Below are 9,724 nucleotides of genomic sequence, written 5' to 3'. Positions count from 1 at the left end.
GCTGGCGAGCGGGGTGCAGAGCAGGGATCAGCCCTGGTGCCAGGGCTAGAAGAGGCGCTTGCTGCGTCTCCCCGCCTCCCTCCCCCATGCCTGCAGCACAAATCGCTCCGGGGGAAGCGAGAGAGATCAGCGAGCGACTGAATTTCCTCGCTCCGCTTTAATGAGGATGGATGTGGGGTGAGGGGCCCCGCGCACTCTCCTCTCTATGTTGCCCCTTTAAAGGGCAAACGGCTTTCTTTAGAAGTCCGCTCTTTGCTAGCAGCCTCACACCCTCCCAACCCTCTGCCCAGATTGGGGGGGAGGGGGCGAGGGGCACTGCTGCTCATGGGTGCACCTGGCTCCCTTTCCCACCCCACCAGCCCATTGGCCAGCAGCAGCTCTAGGGTGGCTGGGAGAGTCCCACAGGCCCTGGGTTTGGGCTGCCCAGGCAGCATCTGGTCCCCTGAAGGTTTGATGCCTCCAATTTAATTATCATGGGCAGGCTCCAGGCCCCAGCACGCCAAGAGCATGCTTGGGGCAGGATGCCCGCGGGGGGGGCGCTCTGCCGTTTGCCCAGAGGGCAGCAGGCGGCTCTGGTGGACCTCCCGCAGGCATGCCTGCGGAGGGTCCACTGGTCCCGCGCCTCCGATGGAGCTTCCACAGGGACACCTGCAGGAGGTCCACCGGAGCCGCGGGACTGGCGAGCGGCAGAGCCCCCGCCGCAGCGTGCCTCCGTGCTTGGGGCAGTGTAATGGCTAGAGCCGGCCCTGATCATGGGGACCCAGCAGCACCCCTACACTTAGTATGCAACACCTCCTTCCACCCAAGAGTGGCACCAGTGAGGGGCCACCAGAGAGGCTCGGCTGTTCCATCCTTGAAGAAGGTGGATGGGTGCAAAGGCTTTCTGAAAACCAAGACCTAGCCCTGCAGAGCCATCTACACTTGGCTTTCCTTCTAGCACATAAGAACAGCCATAATGGCTCCATCTAGCCCAGTATCGTGTCTCCCATCAGTGGCCAATACCACATGCTTCAGAGGGAATGAACAGAACAGGCAATTATGGAGTGATCCATTCCTGTCATCCCGCATCTGGCAGCCAGATGTTTAGGGACACCTAGAGCATGGGGTTGCATCCCTGACCATCTTGGCTAATAGCCACTGAGGGGACTTATCTCCAGAACTATGAAAACTACATCCCACCCCCTCTAACATGGACCCTGGAATGGTAGCATGGCTTCAGTTAAAACAAACGCATCTTCTGCCAACGGGAAGAAATCTGACACTTCTCTTTTTGCTTAGGTTTTGTGTCCGGGCAAAGCATTGAGGTCACAAGTGCTTTGGCCCATTGGGAAGGGTTTGGGGCTGGTACTTACACCTTTTTGGGCCACGCTTTGTGACATTGGGCTCTTGCTCACGAGCGATTGCTTGGCTAACTCATCCCACCTCTCCTGGGATCTCTGAGAGGCTCTTTCTCTGGGTCATCTCTTGGTGACCTCTCCCCCATGCACCTTGTGAGAGAGAGAGAGAGAGAGGCTTGTTGGTGATGTGTGTGAAATCCTAAGCCAAACCGTTCTAAACAAAACATCCACCACCTTCCCCTGGGAAATGAGACAAGTCCTGCCCCCTCCAGAGTGGAAGCTGGGGTGGTGAGTGCCCGCCTGATACATCTCTACCTGCCTGATGGAGAGCGCTACCAAAGTACTGTCCCCATTTACACTGGAGAGAGAATTTAGTTCAGCGTCCAATGCGCTTAGCTCTTTGGAAGGTCTGGCCTTCAGTGATTTGCCCAAGGACTGTTGGAGGCACAGGGGGAATAGAACCCAAGTCTCCTGAGCCTCTTGTAGAGCTGTGATGGAGGCAAGGGACTATTTCCACCTGGTATCACTAGTGTGATGTTACTAATCTCACAGCTGGGGGGAGGAAGGAGGCGTGTCTAGCAGCATCTTTCACCTAGGGTTGCACTGCAGACCATAAGGCTATTGAGATGTGCAGCCATTCATCCCTCCTTTCATATTTTCTTCTGATCTGCTGACCCTCCCCCTGGCCCCAGACACTGTAAGGGAACATTTTTGCTCTGGGAACACAATTCTCTTGGGACAAATGGTACCTCCCCTGGCTAGAGTGTGTCAGGGCACAGAAAGTCCATGGGGGAGTGCAGTGTAGATTGGGGATGAGCAACTGTGTTATGTCACCCTGGAAGGAGACCATGGAGGGATTCATATCTCAGGACCTATGGAGGTGTAAACCCACCTGTCCATCCATCGGCTCTGGGGGTCACTGCTAGTGCAGCTTTTCTTGCTCTCTGCCCATTAGTGATCAGAGAGCAGGGGTCCCAAAGCTAATGACATGACCCTTCTTCACTTATGGCAAAACCCATGACTCACTCAGCGTTCCCAGAGAGCTGGGAGTGAGTAACTGGAGAATCTCTCCACTTGCCTATTTTCCCGTAACCAAGGGAGGGACTGACCCCTTTTGCTGGAGACCAATTGCTACCTGCTGAAAAGATCTGTGCTGAGGTGGTTTGACACAGCAGCCAACTGGTGTCTGTGAGAATACAGCAGAGCAGAGACCTGGAGCTTTTCAGACCTATTCCGGGGCATCCCCAGGGTCAGTCATCTCTGTGGGGTACGGCTTAGCAGTGTCCACCGAAGCAGTGGCTCCCCAGAGAGTCAGATTGCCCCAACCCTCTGGTTCAGTTTGGTGGCAGAATTGCAGCATGAAGCCCACTCCACATCACTGCCCAGCTGTGGTGCAAATGGCCACTAAATACAAATATGACCCTGCTGGAACCTGACAACTGATGTCCAACCACAGCTCTTCATGGGTCTATTCTACGGGAAAACTGGGACACCTTCCTGCCTAAAGGGAGCAGGTTCTGCTGGAGGAGATTCTCTTGAGGCATCACTGTTAACATAAGCAGTGGCTTATAGTTCTGCGATACTTGAAAATACGTTTCCCCCTTCCCCCACCCCCAGTTCAATGGGAATCTGTAGCTGCAGCTTGTCAGACTCTGTGGCCAGAAGTTTTATTTTAGGGGCGTCTTAAACCACAGGGCCCCAGCTGGTGTCGAGTGGCTCATTGGGATTTTCCAAACCCTCAGCAGCTGGAGAGATTTCTAACGGACTCTGCTCCAGCCACTCTGGGAGGGTGGGAGCTGCCTCCTTGCCCTGTTGGAGGAAAATAATATTTCACCCTTCTCCAGTCCCTTTCATCAGGGAATCGCCAAACTCTGTAGGCATCCTCATTAATCCAGCCTCACAACAGCCCTGCTGCTTGAGGCAGGAAGAGATTGTCCCCCCACTTCCATATTACAGAGGGGGAAACTGAGGCACAAAGCCATGCCGGGATGTGCCCAAGGTCACATAGCAGGGCTGTGGCGTAACCAGGAATCAAAGTCCTAATTCTCCGCTTAATGAGAGGACCTCCTAGTTCCCCGAACACACACCAAACCTTGAAGCCATGAGTCATTCACTGAAAGGTTCCCATGAACTAGCTGGCATAGTTCTGCCTATTGCAACCCCTCCCGCAACCAAGCCACCTTCCAGCAAACCCTGGTGCGTCAAACAGCCCTCTCATTTTACTCTCTGGTGCTGCCAAGGTCCCTCTGGGACAGGGATAGTCAGTCCCACAGCCTGCTTCAGAAGCTTGTTTTAAAATTCCCCAGCATTTCCCTCCTCGAGGCCCTTAGTATAAACAGGCTGCCTGAACAACCGGTTCCTCTGCCTTCCAGGGCTGCAACTGCAGGAGGAAGGAGTGGCTGGTGGAGGCTTCACCTCCTGGGGAACTCTGTGGCCCTGTGCTCCAGTGGCTGGATACCTTCCCCCAGCCTTACCCACCCCACAACCTGTAGTCAGCTTCCTCCCTACTCCTTCCTATGGGCAAATCAAGCCTTTCCACACTTCCCAGGATGAAAGTTTCTTTGCCTTCTCCTGTGGACTGAAACAGACAAGAGGCTGCAATTCACAACAATGACAAAGTTCCCCCCCTTCCCGAAAAAGTAATGGACTGCTGGGTTGGGTGGGGGAAGGATGTGTGGGGAGAGCAAAGGGGCACCCATAAGAACCCCATCCAAAAGGGAAATAAGTAGCTCTCCCAGCCCAGGCGGGACTGTTGAGTTCCTGACTTTTTTGGAGGTGAATTCATTTATTTATATATTTTAAACACCACTACATGACATTTCTCTTCTTAAGAAGGCAGCAGCAACCCAATCATACAGTCTCTCTCCTGAAAGCTGAGCCTAGAAACTGGAGCCTTATCTGCATATTCATAAGCCCCTGATAAATTAATCATGATGTCAGTAGCATTCTGGCTGGAAGGGAGGAGACAGTGTAAGGTTGCTCTCCCCCCCCCCCCCCCCCGCCCACAGTCTCTCTCTCTTCCCCAGATAATTTTTGTCACTTCATCGTAAACCCAGAACCCACAGCCTCTCCCAGGCTACAGGCTAGGAGAGCTGTGCCCACCTTGACAAGACAGGGCATAACTTGCCTTCCCTCCTGGCCTCTGATCCCTTAGAGATACTTGTGAAAGAGGCTGGAACAGATGGGCTGGAGTGAGGGGAAGGACACAGGGTCTGGCTGATCTCATCCAGAGGAAACCTGCACATCTCCTAAACCCTGGGGGCGGGAGGGACACACACACACACACACACACACACACACACACACACACACACACACACACACACACACACACACACACACACACACACACACACACACACACACACACACACACACACACACACACACACACACACACACACACACACCATACTAATCTTGTGGTTTCTCTTGCATCCATGACTGAAAGCTTTCCAGCCTCAGAGACCTGGCGTGTCAGAGCAGAATTAGAGACATTGCTATTTATCCTGAAGGAATCATTCCTCCCCTCTCTTCTTGCTGTTATTCCTCCTTCATTCCCAGGCTTTGTTCCACTTTTGGTGCTTGACCAGTGGAGACCAGGGACCATGGCCTTTTGTTCTTGGCTGTCTGTGCACTAAGGTAAAAGGATCTGGATATGGACGTGAGCAGCACCAATGTGCCCACATCACTGGGGAGTGGGGGGAAGGGAGGACCACACACATTCACGACACCAGTATATTCCAGGCAGGCTCAAGGCCACTACTGCTTTGACCTAATGATCTAGCCTGAATCTCTCCAGGACTGGTGCTGAGACCTTACTGGGACGGGAACTTGATCAATTAGGTTTGCAGCAGAACCGGAGAAGTCAGAGGGAATTGTGGGGGGAGATGAAGAAAGAGGAAGTTTCCTCTTTCCACCAGTTTTCCATGCAGCAAAAGTAGCCACTGTGCCTCTGAGCCAGGACAGACTGATGGCTGTGGATGAAGAAAAGCAGAGAGAAAAAGCCTGTTCTTCACTGTGCATAAACCTCTCTCCCTCCCTGGAGTGTCTGCTGTCTGTCCTTGGGAAACAGAACGAAGTAAACAAACCCTAGACCCTAACCTGTGATTGTAAAACAACAGCAGGCATTTCCTTCCACTCAGAATGCTCCCCACGGGTTAGATCAAATGCATAGGTCTCTCCTGGGCCCCTTTAGTGTCTCTTGTCAGAATCCCTCATTTTCTGGTAGGAGTCACCTTGCTCTGTCAGGGGGCAGATGGAGACTCTTCCTTAACAAAGGAGGGAGAGCGTTTGCTTACACGCTGGCCCCTTTAAGAAGGGGCTTGGAGAGCAGTTATTTTAAGAAGCTGCTTGTGCCTGGAGGCCAGTGCCTTCCTAGTGTGGGTCTCTATATCTTTGTTGTCCTCTGTCACACTCCCAAAACCTACCAGTTGGAACTAAAGCCAAGCTGAGTGCAGGGCAGAGCCATGGGTTGGTAGCAGGCCTCTTTCAGAGGATGCAGGTGTTGTGCCTCCTGTGAAGTTAAATTCATCCGTCTTAGATGAGTTCTGGTAGCACTGGGAGGCCCCAGCTAAGCTCAGGACCCCATTGCACAGGCACACACAGGGAGGCAGTTCTGAGGTGCTTACAGTCTACAGAGCTAAAACACAGTGGGTGTGTTACTATCCCCATTTTACAGCTCAGGAGCCTGAGGCCTAGCGAGCCCGAAGTCGCACAGACTCTGCGGCAGAAGTGGAAGTTGAACCCAAGTCTTTTGAATTTAACAGGGCCTTAACCACAAGACCAACCTTCCCCACCCGGGAAGTGACTCTGAGCAGGCTGGGGAAGATCGAAGGAGTGGAGCGCAACTGTTAGCACCGAAATACAACAGACAAAGCTCAAGAAAATGTTTGACTTTTCTCTCCAAGGTGGTTGAAGGTGTTAGCTCTACTAACCAGATACCGGGGGCTTTAGGCAGGGGTGGCTCCAGGCACCAGCACACCAAGCATGTGCCTGGGGCGGCAAGCCGTGGGGGGCAGCCTGTCGGCTTTGGTGGCAGGTACGCCAAAGGCGCGGGACCGGCGGACCTCCCACAGGCATGCTGCCAAAAGCCACCCGACTGCTGTGCTTGGGGCAGCAAAATACATAGAGCCACCCCTGGCTTCATGTATGCCTCACTTCCTCCTCCTGGTTTTCCAATTTTCAACAAAATCAATAGGGTTCGGTCCATTCATAGAACAGTCCCTGAAAATCTGGAATTGATTGGATGTGGTGATTGTATTCCAGACACCGAGAAATGCCAATGAGTTGAACGTACAGCCTTGCAGGCTTGGCCAGTTGTTTGTATTGCTCCAGGACCCCAGTGTGCTAGGTGCTGGACAAGCACAGAAGAGGAGCAGCACCCGTACACCGTGGATGTAAAATACAGTCAGATAAGAGCTCTCCACTCATTTGCAGAAGCGGCAGCATGTTACACTTGCTTAGTTTCCACAGACGTAAGTGACCACACAAAGCGCTGGATAGCGGAGAAGCACGCTCAGGGCTGTCTGTTCAGCACCTTCACCAGCGTTGTTCCTTTAGGGTCTGATCCAGGGCCTATTCTAATCAATAGGAATCTTTCCATTGACTTCGGGGGATCTGGATCAGACCCCTTATTAAAAAGCTGGAAGCCATGAAATTAGTTTTCTGACCAAAGGTGGCAGAAACGGTCCCTCAACACCTGGTTAAGCTGTAGGTCAGACAAAGGAGCGAGTCACATCTGTATCTGGGATCAGGACAGTAAAAGCACTTTTCTATCTTAAGCTCCCCAAGATCGGCCCTTTCTTAAGCCCAAGTCTCCCTAGACTCCCTAGGTCCAAGTTCCAGATTCTTCCCCTTCCTCTTTCCTATCTCCCCATCTGTGTGAGTGTTAGCAGAAATATATTTTGGGATGTGCCTATGTTAGCAGATGTTTGAATTACTCCCATGCAGAGAGAACAGTAGGATAGCTGTGAGGGACAAAGCAATATAGTGTAGAGGCCATTCATGTTAGCAGTGTGTTTAATATGTTAGGTTTCTGTAGTGCTGGATAATTAGCATCTGAGCAGTAATTATTCACATTGACCTCCCTGTATTCTGCTAGTATGTTTGATGATTAATGCTCTTCTTTGATTTAAGCCCATCCCTTGATTTAAAGGGTTATTTGGTCTATCATGAAAGTTAAAGGGAAGCTGCAGAGTTATAGAAAATGTTTTCTAACCACTGCATCTAGTCACAAAAGAAAAAATATTCAACGAAATTACAATTCAAAATGTCTTGCGTGTAAGAAATTAATATTTAGCCAAAAAACACCATCCTGACATACAATGACACCATCTGGGACACAGGAAATAATCCTCAGTTTATGAAACACGAGAATAGCAAGAAACGTTTTTTTTAAAGGTAAGTTAATAAGAACTCTGTACTTCACATCTAGGGATCTGAGAGTACTACATAGACATGAATGATGCACATCTCAGACACCCCTGGGAAGTAGCTGACTATCCCTATCCTGACTTTACAAATGGGGGAAACTGAGGCGCAGAGCAGTGCAGACTTGCCCAAGGCCACACAGTAAGTCACTGGCAGAGCCAGGAATAGAACCTACAGTCCCCAAGTCTGTGCTTTAACCACTTGATTATGCTGTCTCTTATTTGCCTAGGAAAAGTACACCAGTATTTGCACAGCAGAGGCTAAGTCAGGGTCCCCAAAGGAAGGTCTGTGAACCCCAAAGAGGTCTGCTTTTGTACTCCCTTGTGTCTGGTAGGTTGCCTGTATTCCCAGCTGCTATTAATCATTAAAGCACAGCTAATGTAATGAACCAGATAAATACAAATCAATCACAGAACTCACCTTGCAACAACTTCAGAAGCTGCCTGTCTTCCTCCTGCCTCCAGGTGCACTTCCTGTGTCCACAACAGACACTCTCCCCACCAGCCTTCCTGTGTCTCCAGCAGACTAGCCTTGCTGCTGGGAAGCATCAGTGAAATGGCAGTTCTCAGCAAGAGGCACCATCACCCACAGCTCTGGAGATGTTGAATTGTGCCAGGTTGAAGATAAGCGCACATCTTCGGTATGACAGGCCCTTAGGGCTGGTCTACACTAGAAAATTAGATCAACCCAGCTACATTGCTCAGGAGTGTAAAAAATCCACAGCCCTGAGCAGCATAGTTAAGCTGACCTAAGTCCCCCTGTAGACAGCATTAGCTCAATAGAAGAATTCTTCTGTCAACCTAGCTGCCACCTCTGGGGGAAGTGGATTACCTACACTGACAGGAGAACCCTTCCTATCAGCACTGCAGCATACAGCGGTACAGCTTCAGCACTGCAGCTGTAGCATTTCCAGTGTAGACAAAACCCTCACCGTGGGAATATTAATTCAGCTACCTGAGGGGGCTAAAATAATTTCCCCTTATGGTCAGATCTTTGTTTTTCCTGACCCTACACACTGGTCAATAGTCAAAACAAGGTAGGTGCATAGGATGTGGCCATGGTCTAGCATCACCTGTGCGGGGAGAAAAAATCTAATGCCAGAGGGCTCTCTTTTAAGCAAAGTTCAAACAAGATCCCATGACTGGAAGGCAGCAAAGTTCAGACTAGAAATAAGGTGCAAATTCTTCCTTGTGAGGGTAGTGAACCATTGGGACACTGCAAGGGAAACTGAGTCTCCATTGCTTGGAGTCTTTAACTCAAGGCTAGACAGCTTAGAGAAATTCTCTCATTCAGCCACAAGTTATTGGGCTCAACACACAATGAGCCTCTCTGACCTGTATTATGCAAGAAGTCAGACTAGATGAACACAATGGTACTACCTGGCCTTAAGGATGTAGGACCATACACAGGGTTTGTGTTTGAGGATGGGAATGAAATTTCAGGGCAACTGGCCCCCTCACATATTTGATTTTAATATATCTCCACCACACTGCAATCTAGTGCATATCACAGGTGAAAAAGCCTGGCTTTCCAGGGGTAGTGGAACAGCTAGCAGCACCCAGCCAGGAAGGTGAACTTCCCCAGAAGCAGGCAAGCCCCCACGCTCCCTAAAGAGGGATCCCCACTATTACTGTAGCAGTTTTGTTTCCACCTCACTCTCTGGAGCCTTTGGATAAACTCTTTACCCTGCCAGAGCCCCTTCTACCTATGCAGCTCATTTCACATCCCAGCATTTTAAGCCTCACACCAGTCCCATAGGGCAGGCAAAGCACCCACTCCTTATCAGCCTGGAGTCTGCCTCTGCAGCAGCTGCCTTTATCCTGGTTTATATCCCTACTGGGACATTGATTGGCCTAGCCCTGGCTTATTACTCCACCCTCTACACCTGTGTGAGGGCTGGGCAGAGAGTTAACCCCCTACTTGCTGGAAACCAGATAGGGCCTGCACAAGGGAGA

This window comes from Gopherus evgoodei, chromosome 16 (assembly GCF_007399415.2).
Source record: "Gopherus evgoodei ecotype Sinaloan lineage chromosome 16, rGopEvg1_v1.p, whole genome shotgun sequence".
Taxonomy (NCBI): Eukaryota; Metazoa; Chordata; order Testudines; family Testudinidae; genus Gopherus; species Gopherus evgoodei.
This window is presented reverse-complemented; position numbering follows the sequence as displayed.